Source organism: Tursiops truncatus, chromosome 18 (assembly GCF_011762595.2).
Source record: "Tursiops truncatus isolate mTurTru1 chromosome 18, mTurTru1.mat.Y, whole genome shotgun sequence".
In the NCBI taxonomy this organism is placed as follows: domain Eukaryota; kingdom Metazoa; phylum Chordata; class Mammalia; order Artiodactyla; family Delphinidae; genus Tursiops; species Tursiops truncatus.
The window spans coordinates 51,690,970-51,706,480 of record NC_047051.1 but is presented as its reverse complement, the minus strand read 5'-3'; the positions used below and the strand labels follow the sequence as shown (position 1 = coordinate 51,706,480).

General features: G+C 39.4%; 1 long non-coding RNA gene across 1 annotated transcript in view; it reads left to right on the top strand.

Annotated features, from left to right (window-relative positions):
• The window catches only part of LOC141277055 (uncharacterized), a 145,432-nt gene that overhangs the window by 86,448 nt on the left and 43,473 nt on the right, over positions 1-15,511 (top strand). The gene's annotated exons all lie outside the window — the stretch shown is intronic.

Sequence of the window (15,511 nt, the reverse complement as noted above, 5' to 3'; positions counted from 1 at the left end):
GAGTGGATATTGGTGATGGAATAGTTCCCACTTAAGTTACCAATGACTTCCTGTCCCTTCATCTATTTTAAAGTAAAGTTTAGCATCAAGTTTAATAAAGAGAAGATAGATTATCACATCACCAGTTTTTGAAAATTCAAACTTGCTGTGTCTTCAAAGGCTGTTCCACACAGTCTTAGGAATAATTGTTCCAAGGAATATTCATGGAATAAAGTTCAATAGAGGTAGAATCTGATTTCAAAGAAGAAGTCTGATGTAATAATCTCAGAGTAAGAGAGTAAGCAGGCAACAGTGTCCTTCTCAACAGGCTGGACTCTGAAATTCAATTTTAATTTAAGTAGAAATTACAGGGAAAAAACTGTAAGGACTTGAGGGAGAAACTTCCTGCTTTTAAATTGTCATGCTTCTTTCCTGTCTCTGTTCCTGTCACTATTATTGATATAAAGGATCCATCAACATATTTTTATGGGTGATTAAGAAAGGCTGACCTTTCCTTTGCAGGTACAAATAGATAGTTCTTCAGAGGCTGTAACTGAATGACAAGATAATTCTATCCATTTAATATTGAAGTGATGTTGATAGTATCATTCTTCTCGTGTTGGAAACAGGACAGTGTAGAGGCCCTTTCTGCCTCAGCCTGTTCTGCCCTGGGTGATGGATTTTCACTCTGACTAATCGCTGTCACATTAACCTGCACTATTTCATCCTTCAGAGCTGTCAAGATAATGATGATAATCCAAGTGGCTCATTGTAGGTAAAGGAAATTATATGAGCAAAGTAATATCATAAAACAGTGTTTAAATATTTTAATTTCATTTGTCAGGGCTGCCCCAACACTTCATTACACATATAACCATCTCTCATCAGTGGAATTAGTGCATTATTCATTACTGTTAATTATTTTCACATAATGGCTGCCCTGATATATTTAACCTCCACATTATATCTCAGATAATGGGTCTGTAAAATTGAATTGTGTGAAGAGTGGAGTTCTAAAGCTCATTTGCAGAACATCAAAGAACAAAGAAGGGAAAAGAATTCTAAATGGGACATTCTGCCCAGCTGGGACCAAACATTTGTTTCTGTCTGATTTGCATACAGAAAATAGGTGGTGTAGAAGTGGCTTAATACTGTATAGGCTGTCTGCTCCTATTATACAACCAATTAGGATTTGTTAATATTGCACACATCGGAAACAACTTGAGAATTACAGCATGGAGAAAGGAAACAGTTAAGAGGGTACTCTTACACGATATAGAGAAAATGGAATTTCTGTTTGGGAACAATATGTAAGGGGCAGAGAGAGAGAGGGAAGGAAGGGATGCTATTGAGTTTCAGATTAATTATTTATTTTTATAAATAACTTTAATAATAGACACTAAGTTTTTTAGAGCAGTAAAAGCAAATAACAACCATAAAAATCAATTTAGATTTTAGTCATTCATTTCTATTGCAGCCAATACAAAATTTACCACTTATATTTATGATGATACTTTCTCAGTAACTTTCAACATTCACGCAAACAAGATGTTAATTTATAGTCTCCAGCCCCTTAAGAAGGGAGGCCAAATTTTATAACAACTTAATTCTTCATCATTGTGCATTACTATTCCTTTATAGAGCATTTGACAAGCATAATGATCTGATTAGCAATGTCAAACACATCTGGATGCAAGTGTATTTTCTTTACACCTTTTCAGTGTAGTAAACTGGACCAAAAAAAACCCCTTAAATCCATAGATTCCAAGTCAGGATCTCCTGATGATGGAGCTTAGATGTGTGTATATGTTAAGAGTGCTGCAAGTAATTCTGAGGGGCTTCTTATGATCAGAACCTTGGCTTTAAGAGGTTAGAGGAGCATGTGGCTCATGGCAGGCTCAAAGCCTCCCTTTTTTGTGTTTTGAACGACTCTCTCATTTTTGAATGTGGACAGTATAGCTCTGCCTTGGGTGAGCTCACGATGGCAGCAATTATATCTTCTTGGCTTTCTTCACTGTTATCACAGTGCACAATGTAGGGAGTCACTTAATAACTGCTTGTTAACTTTACTTTGCCTTTCTCAGATTTTCACTGTTATACTGAAATTAATTTCTTCAAACCTATAAAGTTTTCTTCTTTTGAATTTTTCTTAGGTAAAGTCCCATGAGTGGGATTCACAGTTTTGATGGCTCTTGGCATATTTTGTCAAGCAGATTTCTAAGATTTGCACCAATTAATAATGTCATAACAATGTGTAAATGTAACACTTTTATTGCAACCTTGGCAGAATTGGTTATTAATGTTAAAACATTGTTTTTGTTAACCTAGAAAATGGCATCTCACTGTTTCAACGTGCATTTTTTTCCTTACTGTCCAGGTTGAAAACTTGCCATTTTGATTTACATTTCTCAGTTATCTGAGTCCTTTGATCATTTATTGATTGATTTCTTACTATTTTTCTTACCAAATTGAATAATCTTTTTATGTAATAAACGCATTATATATTTATCTGTCTTACTTACTGCAACCTTTTTTTACTGTCTGTTGTTTGCATTTTTCTTTTAGGCTTTTTAAAAAACTTGTATCAAAGTTTTTATTTCTTATGTAGTCAAATGAGTTGATCTTTTTGTAGTGTTTTTTTTCCCTCTGTGTGTTAAAGGCTTCACACATTATCACAGTTCTCTCTTTCAAGATGGATTAGATCAAGTTCTTTTTTTTTTTAATGGCTCTTTTCAGTTTATTGCATGAAGGAGTTACACTAGTCCAAGTTAAAAGCTGACCCCAAATGGTTACATTATACAAGCTGTGAGGTTTTTAAACTTGTGACAAGGGACAGAAGGGAAATTCTATTCATTGCAAGGAAATCCTCACTTAAGCTTCAGTATGCCAAAAGCACTTAAAACCCATGAACCTTCAGCTGGTCATCCTTAGCCAGTCCAATCTCTATGAAGAACTGGCATATAGTTTGAAAATACAGTGGAGAAAGCCTAACCACAGAGATGGAAATAAAATCATGATACCTTACCTCTTAGTCTTATCTTTTACTGTATTAGACGAGCACCCCTCCTGAATACCCGTCATGAGAATAAATCCAATTGGTGGGAAATAAACAGAGGAGAAGTTCATCCCTGCCACTGTCTTTCCTCTTATTCTCATTCATTAGGTACCATGTGGGTGAGTTGTCTTACAGCATCAATCCGTCATGTCTTTACATGCAAAATGAGGTCTGAGCTTTTACACCGGACTTCCAATATCTTCTTTTTTCCTGTCTGTCAGTTTCATTCTGTATCCATAGTCCAATGTCTTATTTATTTACTTAACATTTATTGAGCTTCTACTGTGTGCCAGCAAGGTGTTGGAAGTAAACAAAAGCATTCCCTGACTCTTAAGAACCTCACAGTGCAGTCAACTTCCTCTTCCTGGGATATTCCCTGTATTCTCCTGCTTCTGGAGCCTGCTTAATTTGCTCATGCTATTTGGATATTCTTAGACCTTGGATATTCCTTCAAAGCACTACCTATTCTTTAAGACTCCCTTTGAAATTTCACTTTCTTTAATAAGCCTTCTCTGTTCACCACACCCCTGTTGGAATGAATCACTCTGTTCCAAACATCCCCAAAGAATGATGTTTTTTATCTCTACTATGGTATTTGATCTTTATGAGCTTCATAATAGAGTTATTGATGTTATGCCTCTGTCTCCTGTGCTAGATTATGACACTCATAACAATAGTGTTTGGATCTTATTCAACTTTGTATATTTCACTGTACATAGCAAGGTCTGTGCCTGTGTAGGTACTAAGTAAATATTTGCAGGGTTTTTTTTTCTGTTCATTTGATTGAAACTTCAAAGTCCCAGATTACAATCAGCTTCTCCAGTGTAGAATCACAATTAGCATGACTTTGGAATTCTCAAATTTGTATATTCATTGCATAACTTTAGAAAATATGGCTCCCAGACAACTCAAATTTAGTATCCAGTAGGTGCTCAATAAATATTTATTTATTTATTTATTATTTTTGTCTGCGTTGGGTCTTCGTTGCTGTGCACGGGCTTTCTCTAGCTGCGGCGAGCAGGGCTACTCTTTGTTGCGGTGCGCGGGCTTCTCGCTGTGGTGGCTTCTCTTGTTATGGAGCACGGGCTCTAGGCGCACGGGCTTCAGTAGTTGTGGCTCGCAGGCTCTAGAGCGCAGGCTCAGTAGTTGTGGCGCACAGGCTTAGTTGCTCCGCAGCGTGTGGGATATTCCCAGACCAGGGCTCAAACCCGTGTCCCCTGCACTGGCAGGCGGATTCTTAACCACTGCACAACCAGGGGAGTCATCAATAAGTATTCTTGATTAACAAGCTGAAAGAGCATTAAACATATGCAGAGAACCTGCAGTAATGTTATCTACTTTGTCTTTCATATAGTTCTGTATTTTGCAATTAAAAATGGCGTAAAACATCATTTGCCTTGTCAACTGAAGCATCATGTCAGTTCTGTGGTTGAAAATCTTATATTAGTTCCCTGCAAAGTGTTAATTTACATAGCCTCCTGTTTTCATCATTTGCTAAAAAGGTTTATTTCACAACTGCCAAGTGGCAAAGGGATTTTGGCTCTTTCTATTAAGTATTAATAAAACATCCCATAATATAGATCCCCTTCACCTGGCTCATCTGGGACTTGTTTGGAAGAGATCCATTTATTTCACTTTAAGTTTGTTACATCCTTCCATTTCCGTAGCAAATCCCAGAGCACCACTATGGCCTAGAAAGGTTGTTGTTCATTTGTTTAGAGACTTAAGAAAGATTACTCTTTGCTGTCAGTGTCAGGATGTGTCAAAAGCAGGGTCCCTCTTTTATTTTTACTTGGCAACCCTAAGAATGAAGACAATCTGATGTTTCTAATGAAAGTGACTTTTATAAACAAGTCATCTCCCACAGCTTGCTTGACAAAATACTGAGGCCAATTCTAGGGAAAATTGGGAAGCTGAGGAAGTTTTTTTTTTGTTCTTGCCCACATTGTTTTCTGAGCCATTTTGCTTTCTTGGGAAGCATCCCTTATTGTGCAATGTGCCTCTTCCTCCCCGCTGTGCCCTTCTTCCCAGACCTGCCCTCTGACTTTTATCCTGGCGTTGCCATCTCTCTGACCTTCTCCACTTTCCTCAGCTCCTGCTATCTTCACAGGAAGGTAAATAAATAATATTTCCTGATCTCTCCCTGTGACCCTGGCACTGCTAAGCCTTAACGTGTATTATCTCCTCAGTCCTCAAAGTAATGCCATGAAGTGGCTATTATTATTACCATCATTTTACAAATGAAGTAACTGAGTCTTGGTGATTTTAAAAGATTTGCCTAAGGTCACACAGCAAGTGTAGTAGATGGTAATTTCCACAGATGGCTGCAACAAGAGCTCTCATCCTGCGTGTTCTTTGACAATGTGACCTTGTGACTCTTCCCATTAAGGGGTCAGGTCCTGTGTCTCTTCCCTTTGAATCTGGGTGGATTTACGACCTTCACCTAAAAGAGTGTGGCTGATGTGACACTACTTGGCTTCTGCTTCTAGAACATGAAAGGCAATGTAACTTTGGCCTTGATCACTGGAACACTTGTGCTTGGAGCCCCTAGCTGCCATGTATGAAGTCTGATTACCCTGAGGCTGCCATATTGTAAAGAAGCCAAATTGCACGGAGAGGTCACATGCAGATTCTCTGGTTGGCAGTTATAGCCTTTGAATCGTTTTAGCTCCAGTACCGAACTTGTGAGAGAAACCATCTAGGACCCTCCAGACCAGCTAGCTTATTGGCCAGCTGAGCATCACTGAGTGATTTTAGTCAATGCTACAAGGAGCAAAAAAATCACTGAGATGAGCACTTCTGAAAATCCCTAACCCACAGAATCTGAGAAAAATGAAATGGTTGTTGTTTAAAGTTAAGTTTTGGGTGGTTTGTTATATAAGAGAAGTAACTGGAACAGCTAGACAGTGGTAGAAGCAGCAGGTGAGCTGGCTATTCTGATGCCAGAACTCTTGCACTTAATCCCTACACTGTAATGGTGAGCTAATCACCAATAACCTGTGACACACTTTCTACCAGTATTTGCATATAGTAGGATCTTCCTTAACAGAAAAGACTGAATTTCTAATGGTGAAATTTCTGGCACCACCAGAAATGCTAATTGGCTTCCTCAAATCAAATCGAGGTAATCGTTACCTATTTTACACTGGAGAAACATTAGCCTTTGTCACTGAACACTGAATATAATTTATTTTTTAATTTCTTATTTATTAGAAAACAAGTTTCTTGACTTTTTGGAGAGTGTTACGCATGTATAGAAAAATGCACAGGGCTTCCCTGGTGGTGCAGTGGTTGAGAATCTGCCTGCCAATGCAGGGGACACGGGTTCGAGCCCTGGTCTGGGAGGATCCCACATGCCGCGGAGCAACTGGGCCTGTGAGCCACAACTACTGAGCCTGCGCGTCTGGAGCCTGTGCTCCACAATGAGAGAGGCCGTGACAGTGAGAGGCCCGCGCACCGCGATGAAGAGTGGCCCCCACTCGCCACAACTAGAGAAAGCCCTCGCACAGAAACGAAGACTCAACACAGCAAAAATATAAATAAATTAATTAATAAACTCCTACCCCCAACATCTTAAAAAAAAAGAAAAGTGCACAAACCATAAATGTGTGGTTCAGTGTGTTGTCATGAAGTGGACTCTCCATGTAGTCACTACCAGGGCAACAAATAGAATGCCGTCAACTTCCAGAATCCCCCCTTGACCCACCTCATAAGTCCCTTTTCTCTTCCTCCTCTTCCAGGGTAACCACTACTCTGACTTCTAATGTTGTAGATTAGTCTTGGCTGCTTTTGAATCATACACAAATAGAATCGTACAAATGGTGTTGTTTTGAGTCTAGCTTCTTTCATTCAATATTATGTTTGTGAAACTAACCTGCATTGGTGAAGGTAGTGTAGTTCATTTATTGTTAGTGTGTATGTTAATAGCACTCTGCAGAATGAACATTTCACAAGTCAGCCTTTGTTTACTGAGCCTATTTGTGACAGATACTTAGGTTAGAAAAGACACTGTAGTATTTAAAGTGTTTTTCTTTCTTTTTTCTTTTTTTTTTGCGGTACTCGGGCCTCTCACTGCCGTGGCCTCTCACATTGCGGAGCACAGGCTCCGGACGCGCAGGCTCAGCAGCCATGGCTCACGGGCCCAGCCGCTCCGCGGCATGTGGGATCTTCCCAGACCGGGGCACGAACCCGCGTCCCCTGCATCGGCAGGCGGGCTGTCAACCACTGCGCCACCAGGGAAGCCCCTTTTTTTCTTTTTTTATTAGATTTTATTTTTAAATTTACTTTAAAATGAAGATATAATTGACATTTATTAGTTTCAGGTGTACAGCATAATAATTCAGTATATGCATATATTACAAAATGATCACCACAGTAAGTCTAGCTAACATCATCACCACACATAGTAATTTTTTTTCTTGTGATGAGAAATTTTAAGATCTTCTCTCTTAACAATTTTCAAATATACAATACAGTATTATTAACTATAGTTCTTTCTTGTCAGGCTACAAATACAGAAGGGATATAACATGTGGGGAATAACTACCAAATGAAATATAATGCCATCCATTTAGCCTCCACAGGCAAATGAGAATAAAGGTACGTGAGCATAGGGGAAACCTTCACATGCCACCAGCATCTGTTAGAACTTGGGCAGACTCAGACTGGAGGGAGGTTGTGATCTAGTCTGGCAGGGGTGTGGGGGGCAGGAAGGGTAGAGAGGGGGAAGGATGGGGCCAGCCTCCTTAAGGGCAGCTGGGTAGTTCAAGTCCTGCATCCAAGGGTAGCTTTGCAGCCATGGGGAAGGAGGAAGATGGAGTTGGATGGGACAGATGGGAGAGAGCCTTCAGCAAAGTCCTGGTGATGGGTGGTACTGTAGTCAGGCAGTGCTGTGCTTCTGCGTGATGAGCAGTCAAGTGTAAGACCCATACCAGAAACTGCAGGCCTGACGCAATGACTGCCAGCTTCCAAACCAGGGGCAGGAGGATCTGGGAGAGCGAGAAAGGATTCTAGGGCCCTTGTCAAAGTGGCTGCAGGCTCAGTGCAGCTCTCTGGAGGTTGTCTGGAACTCTAGGCTAGGAACATAATGCAAACATGGCAGGAGGTAAGGAACTATGGGACCTGGAGATGAAGTGGATGCCCAGACTCCCTCCTGCTCTGCCAGCATTCATTCTGATTGGTTGGTGATAATATTTTGATTGTCACTTTTTTGGCTTCAGGCAGGGAAGACATGTAGGTGCAATTATAACTTTTGTTGTAAATCTGTCCAAAATGTTATTGCTGAGATCTCAAATTGGAGAAAGTTAAAAAAAGATTCTTGCTTTTCTTTGCCTTCAAATTTACCTTTTGTGTGAATTGCATTTGAATGAGAAGTGGCAGAGAAACAAAACAAAACAAAATAAAACTTACCTGGGAGTCAGGACACGTGGATGTGGTTTTAGTTCTGCTGACATACATTTAGCTTACGTGGAAGAATTTTCAGACGAACAAGGAGTAGATATGGATCTTGTCTGCTCTTTCTCAAAGGGTTACCAGGATGTGCATGTTTGATTGAACTACTGGTGCTGGGCCACCCCTTCAATCTCATGGCCTGAGGACGATGTGGGACCCTGTCTCTTGGGGATTACATTTGATCACTCTAGCTACTGGTCTCTTCACAACTATCAGAATTCACATTAGCCAAATATTGTGGATTTAAAGGTATCTCAGCTTTGATTCCATTAAGAGTTATTAAGGCATTACAGTTCAATAGGATGAGCCAAAGAGCTGGAGTAACAGGGCTGTGGATGAAATTGCCTCTCTCCCATTAACTCACCGTGGCACACTCTTTACTGTCTAATCTTTCTCAACTCTTCAAATGCAACAGGAAACATGTTGACTTCCCTTACTATGATATTGTAGACAATAGAATATATATTGGAGATTTTGTCCAAGAGAAATATAATGCAATACACACCTCAAGTTGAATGCTACATTTTAATAAGAAATACTTGATCTGTATCTAGAGTTCCAAAAATTAGGTTGAAAAAGTTTACCCAAGTTGTAGCAAATATATTTTAAAATTTTCCAATCACTGAAATGAGTATTTGCTTTTAAATTTAAATTTAACGCAGAAATAAATAAAGCCAAAAATTCAGTTCCTCAGTTACAATAACCACATTTCAGGTGCTCAGTGGTCACATATGACTGGTGGCTACTGTGTTGGATGGTGCAGGTCTAGACCACAGGTATAAATGCTGTATACATGCTGGCACAGAAATCTACAGGAGCAAAACCTTCAGCCATGCAAACATATATGGAATATGCTAATTTTTTTCAAGTATTTTCTCCCATATAGCTTAGTATTTATCCCCAAACCACCAAAATTCTTTCTAATTCTATAGACTTTTTCTAACACACTTTACAAATTTTCCTGACTTCTTAAATGGAGAACACTGAACATGATCAAAACATTACTTGCCGAGCTAAGGCCACAATTATAAACATCAGTTATATTATTGTGTTTTAATACAGCACTGCCTTCAGGGGTCATTAGGCCAGGGGTGGGTAACCTACAGGTGGAGGCCAGATGTGGCCCTCTGTCTACTCTTTAAATAAAACCTCATTGGAACAGAGCCATGCCCATTCACTTGTATGTAGTCTGTGCCTGCTTTTGTGCTACAATGGCAGAGTGGAGTAGTTGTGATAGATACTGTACAACCTGCAAAGCCTGAAATACTTACTATCTGGCCTTTATGGAAGAAGTTTGTCAATCTGTGGAGTAGACTACACTAATGACCCAAACTGGAAACTGTTTAGGTTCTTATGTCTGCTGTTTATCATTCTTCTTACTCTGTTGTTAGCGAGAAGTTTTCTCTTCCTTGCTCTCAGGGTTCCTACGTATAACAACTTACTTGTTGATTTAAACTACTATGGGTTTAGAATGAGTAACAAAAACGTGTTAGATGTTTTTTATACCAGCAGCAAATTGACCATCATAGATTCAGCTTTGTGTTATATGGCATCTACTTAGCTATGCAGGGATTTTATCTTTATTTGCAAGTTCTCAGACATGTTGGCCTGTGCTCTAATCAAGCCATGTCACTTTTTGTTTACACAGTCACTTGCATTTTCATGACCTCTTGCATCAATCATGATTTTCCATCTTAAAACACTTTACTCCCGCTGCATGGCCTTGCGAATGCTGCTGCACCATTTTCACCTCTGCAAGACCTGCCCGACCTCCCTCTGCCCCCCACTGTAAGCTCCCAATGACACCAGGACCCTGTAGTGCCACCCTCCTCAGGACTCCCTGAACATACATGATTATCTCAGTTATGATCCTTTTCGTACTGTCCTGTCATTATCTTTGCACACTTCTACTGCCAAAGAAAGTGTGAACTCCTAAATGGCGGGACTCACCCAGCATGTTTCCTGACACACAGCAGGGAATCAATATACTTATTCAACTGCTGGAGTAACCACGTAAGAGTCTGTCCTTTTTATATGTATAAATAAATGTCAAATTATGGAATAATTCTTAGATTATGAAAGCCTTAACCCAAGCAGTTTTTTTTTAGATATCTTAAAACTTAAAAATCTGCTTAATATAATCAACTAATCTGTTGGACTAAGTATAACCTACAGCATGTTCGTGCAAAACTATCATACTTTCTCCTCCACTAAAACAGGTCAAATATTAATTTGGTAAAAAGATCTGTAACATGGGAATCTTTTATTCTTTCGGTTGTGTAACATGTATGTTTAAATTGCGTCAACTTGTGATAATAAAGTACGGGCATATTTAAATGAAGTCACATTTACATTAATACTGAGACTAATGATTTGGGGTCCCCACTTCCCCATACAGATACAACATTTCCACATTTCCCCATGTCTCACAGTTTCCTCTGAAAACACTTCCTCCTTCAGCCTTGGGCCCACAGGTGCAGATTTCCGGGCAGCAACTGATCCACTCCCATCCTCTCCGTGCCACTTCCTATTCCCCTCCCCCTCCCCCTGCCATCTTACTTCTGCGTCTCCCAGACTCCCAGAACAAGCACAGAGAAACTCAGTCCATACTAAGGAAAAGAACATTTCTCTGAAGGAAACATAACTTGCAGAGATCCAGTGCTATCTATACTAGAGGCAACTTTATATGACCAGCCAGGCCAGTTTAGCTCTTTGTAGCCATTAGTCTCAAATATCTCTATTTCAGAAGAGTGTCTTTGCTGTACATTTGAAAGCTGAAAGGACTGTTTGGATGATTTTTCCAGAACTCAAGGAATAGTCTGTCCCCAAAACAGTATGCAAAGAATATTAAATATTGCTTTTAAATGACAGTTTCCCAGCTACCTTAAGATTGTAAACATCTTTAGGGCTCAGTTTTCGAAATGGCATCTCAGTTCTGCATGGGGAAGAGCAAAACATTATGTAGCATATACATTCCCAGGAGTCTGTCTTCTGTTGTGTTGTGAAATTCCCTAGACTATTACCAGGAAACATTAATGGAGGAATATAAACTAATCCCTCAGTAATTTTGTCAAAAAATTCACATTGAATTAAAATACTAATAAATCCATTTGTTTCTTGGCATGGAGAAGAAATTCCATCCACATGGGAAAATGAAACTTCAAGGTCCTGAGAAAATGTGCATTACAATAACCAATTGAAATCAAGAAGTTGTCAGGTTCATTCTCGGTGACCAGAACCTCCAGTGCTTTCTGCCTGGAAAGGCAGCTTCTGAGTGACTCTTAGGATACTCTCCAAATAAGTAGGCTTCTCCTCCTAAATCTCTACATATGGTTGAGGATCAAAGTCAGTGCTCTGAGGAGGCTTGTGATCTGAATACCACCATTTTCTGGTAATAAATAATTCCTTGTTTAGATCAGAAACATAATAGAACAAAAAGGTTAGAACTGCTGAGCTCTGTAATCTGACACAAAGGAAAACCTCATTCTTCAAATTGTTGCTCACCAGTCTTTTAGATGAAGCTTGAAAGATACTGTTTGCAAAAAGTTGTTGAGAGGTTATAAGGTCATCATCTCTAGCTACAAAGCTCCTTAGGCTTTTCAAAATACTTAACCATTCCTTGAAAGCACCCTTTCCCTGGGAGTGTTCAAAGCCTCCCTAGAAGATTTTTCAATATTTCTTTTTCTACAGTCAAACTAGGCTCATTGTTTAGAAGAAATGGATTAGGTGAGTGTCTTTGAACTGCATTTTGACAGGACTATGAAGTCAAGAGGCCTTAAACAGACACATATAAGCAATTCATAGTGAAAGAAGGATTTAAAACTATTGGTTGTCATGATGGGGGGAAATACGGTTGAATTGGAGGTGGATTATGTCATTTAAAAAGCAAACATGTCTTCTTAACAGAGCTGGATTTCAAGGGTTTTATTCTGCATTTTTCACATACAGCTTAACTCCTGGCCATAGGCCAACCCTGCCTTTCTGAAGTGTTGCTATATAATTCATGGTAGTGCTAACATTCTAACAGCTACATGGAAAGCGTAGAGATTTAAAGCAATATCAGGATTAGGTAGGCCAAAGGATCCACTGCTATCAAATAACTAATTAGTAAATATTTATCAAGCACAAACTATGTACAGAGCAATAGTGTGTTTTGTGACCTCGTTTCTCTAACTCAAAGTCTAATTCTGTACTTCCCAAGGCTTGGTAAAATAAAGATAGGTCTTTCCGTAATTAGAGGCAAATTGGACAAAGTTTTCACAAGCTAGTTTTCACTGGGTTGGGTCAGACCAGTGATCAGGTGTTTATACTTGCACCTCTAGAGTGTCACAAGTAATGCCTTTTCTTACTTACGAAATGAGATAATTCAGAAAAACTTTGTCCTCTTGTGGACAAAGAATGTCACTTGACTTTTCAGTAAGCAATGAATGTTGCCCACCATCGAGACATCAACTACTGAGGGGAATTCAGGATGGAGAAGAATAGGATGCTGGCCCTAGATAGTTAAGATGCATATCAAAGGAAGGATTTCAATAAGCCCCAATTCTTGCATCTTCCCATACATAGAAAAGCACTAAAATCATTTACCTGAGATGTCTGTTTTGTGATTAGCAGTAATCTTTTGATGTTCAACTACATATTTTTTTTCCAGCAGAAATGCCTATACATCCTGGCTCCTCGGTTACCTCTTTGGAGCAGTTCCTCAGAGCCATCTGAGAGGCCATTTCAGGGGTATAGTCCTCAGTAATGCCCTAAATAAAACAATTTTCTTTTAAAATTTATTTATTTATTTAACTTATTTTTATTCTTGGCTGCGTTGGGTCTTTGTTGCTGTGTGCGGGCTTTCTCTAGTTGCGGCAAGCGGGGGCTACTCTTTGTTGCATGGGCTTCTCATGGTGGTGGCTTCTCTTGTTGCGGAGCACAAACTCTAGGCGCACGGGCTTCAGTAGCTGTGGCACGTGGGCTCAGTAGTTGTGGCTTGTGGACTCTAGAGTGCAGGCTCAGTAGCTGTGGCGCACGGGCTTAGTTGCTCTGTGACGTGGGATCTTCCTGGACCAGGGCTCGAACCCATGTTCCCTGCATTGGCTGGCGGTTCTTAGTCACTGCGCCACCAGGGAAGCCCAAAACATAATTTTCAGCTTTTAGGTTGTGCATTTATTTTAGTGGACAGTTTATAGTTGCTCAAATTAGTGTTGTCACATAAAATGTAAAGTCCTAGGTGTCAGAAGTTAAAAATATAAAATTGACGAAAGTAGATTTTAAGTGAATCTCTATCTGTGATTTTAGCATTTGCAGGAAAAAAAGCTCTTTTACCTTTTCAAGAAGCTGAAACATAGTTTAATAGATACATACCTAAAGTATTTTCAACTTTTCCTGTCCTTCTGAGGAGATCTTACTCCACATGTATAAATCATGGGTGATGCAGATACACACTCATGCATACACACACACACACACACACACACACATTTATTTATTCTTACCACTTGCTGTGGAGACAGGACAAGGTAGTGGAAATCATCGTCTATTTGTAGACTTATCAAGCAAGAGATCATTTGTTCTGACGGTCATTTGGTTGAGAAATCCGAAGTCTCAATTGTGTAAGAGCAGTTAGTTATCTGGGGGCCGAACTAAAACCAGACCCAAGTATCCTGATTCCCAGATAAGTTTTAGTTTTCTCTGCCACTTCTCATTCAAACCGGATTTACACCAAAGGTAAAAAGTCAAATGCGAAGAAAAGCAAGCAAGAATTTATTTTTGACTTTCTCCAGTTTGGAGATCAACACTTCTAATGGTGCCAGAAATTTCACCATTAGAAAGTCATCTCTTAGTGGTTAGGGCAGGATGCTGTTATATGCAAATACTGGTAGAGAGTGTCACACAGTACTGGAGGTTATCTCATCCTTGTGGTGTAGGAATTAAGTGTGTGAGCTCTGGAGCCAGAATGCTCAGCTCACATTCTGGTTCTACCATTTACAATCTATTTCATTAGTTCAAACACAAACATCCTGATGACCCTTTAAGAAAGCCAAGAAGATCTGGATTTGTTCTTGTGTATCTGAAAATTCCCCCACATAAGCAAAATTGATGTCAGCAAAACACAGTTTTTTGTTGTTGTAGACGAGGAAAAAAACATGATTTTATCCCACCTTCCTTTCCTTCCTGCTAGTGACTTTTAGTTATAACTATATGTGTAAAATTTAATATTCCTGCTGGTGAAGCTACAGTCAATAATCTGTCCATTTTTTCTGTGTCATGTTGCAAGTATGACAAACAAGCAGAAACACCATTACATGTACCCCGGTTTTATAAGGAGACAAATTTCACCATGTCTCCCATAATCTAAATTAATAATAATAATTAATTAAGTGCCACAAAATCACACAGAGAAGATCAACACAGTATGAATTTTCCATGTGGTGAAATCCCTCCATATAGGGAGGTGGGAGGGAGATGCAAGAGGGAGGAGATATGGGGGTATATGTATACATATAGCTGATTCACTTTATTATACAGCAGAAACTAACACACCATTGTAAAGCAGTTATACTCCAATAAAGATGTTAAAAAAATAAAGCTTTGTTAACTTTTTAATTTAATACTATATTAAGGCATACAAGGGCATTTTGAAATATGCCTGAGTTTGTAGCACTCTTTCTCTTTCTCTCAAAAAAAAGCCCAAACTGTCAGAACCAAGTTTATGAGTTATTGCTTAGAAATCTTCCTAAGCTTTCTTTCTTGTATAAAATTTTCTCATGGGTAAAGACAGCTATATAGTGGTTAAGCTTGAATCTAAAAACAACCTTCATATTTTTTTCTCTCTTCTTTTGTTTTGTCTTTGCCACGTGTGAGGTGGTACAGAAATGCTGGGAGCAAGTCAGGGCTGCTGGGGCAGTCAAGGCTGTGAGGGAATGGGAGCTGGAGGAGTGGGAAGTGGGGTGAGAAGTTTGACTTCAGATTAATCAGCTGAGAGAAAATAAAGAGCAAAACATGACTGGGAATCCTGTTAGCCAAGGATCAGTTGAA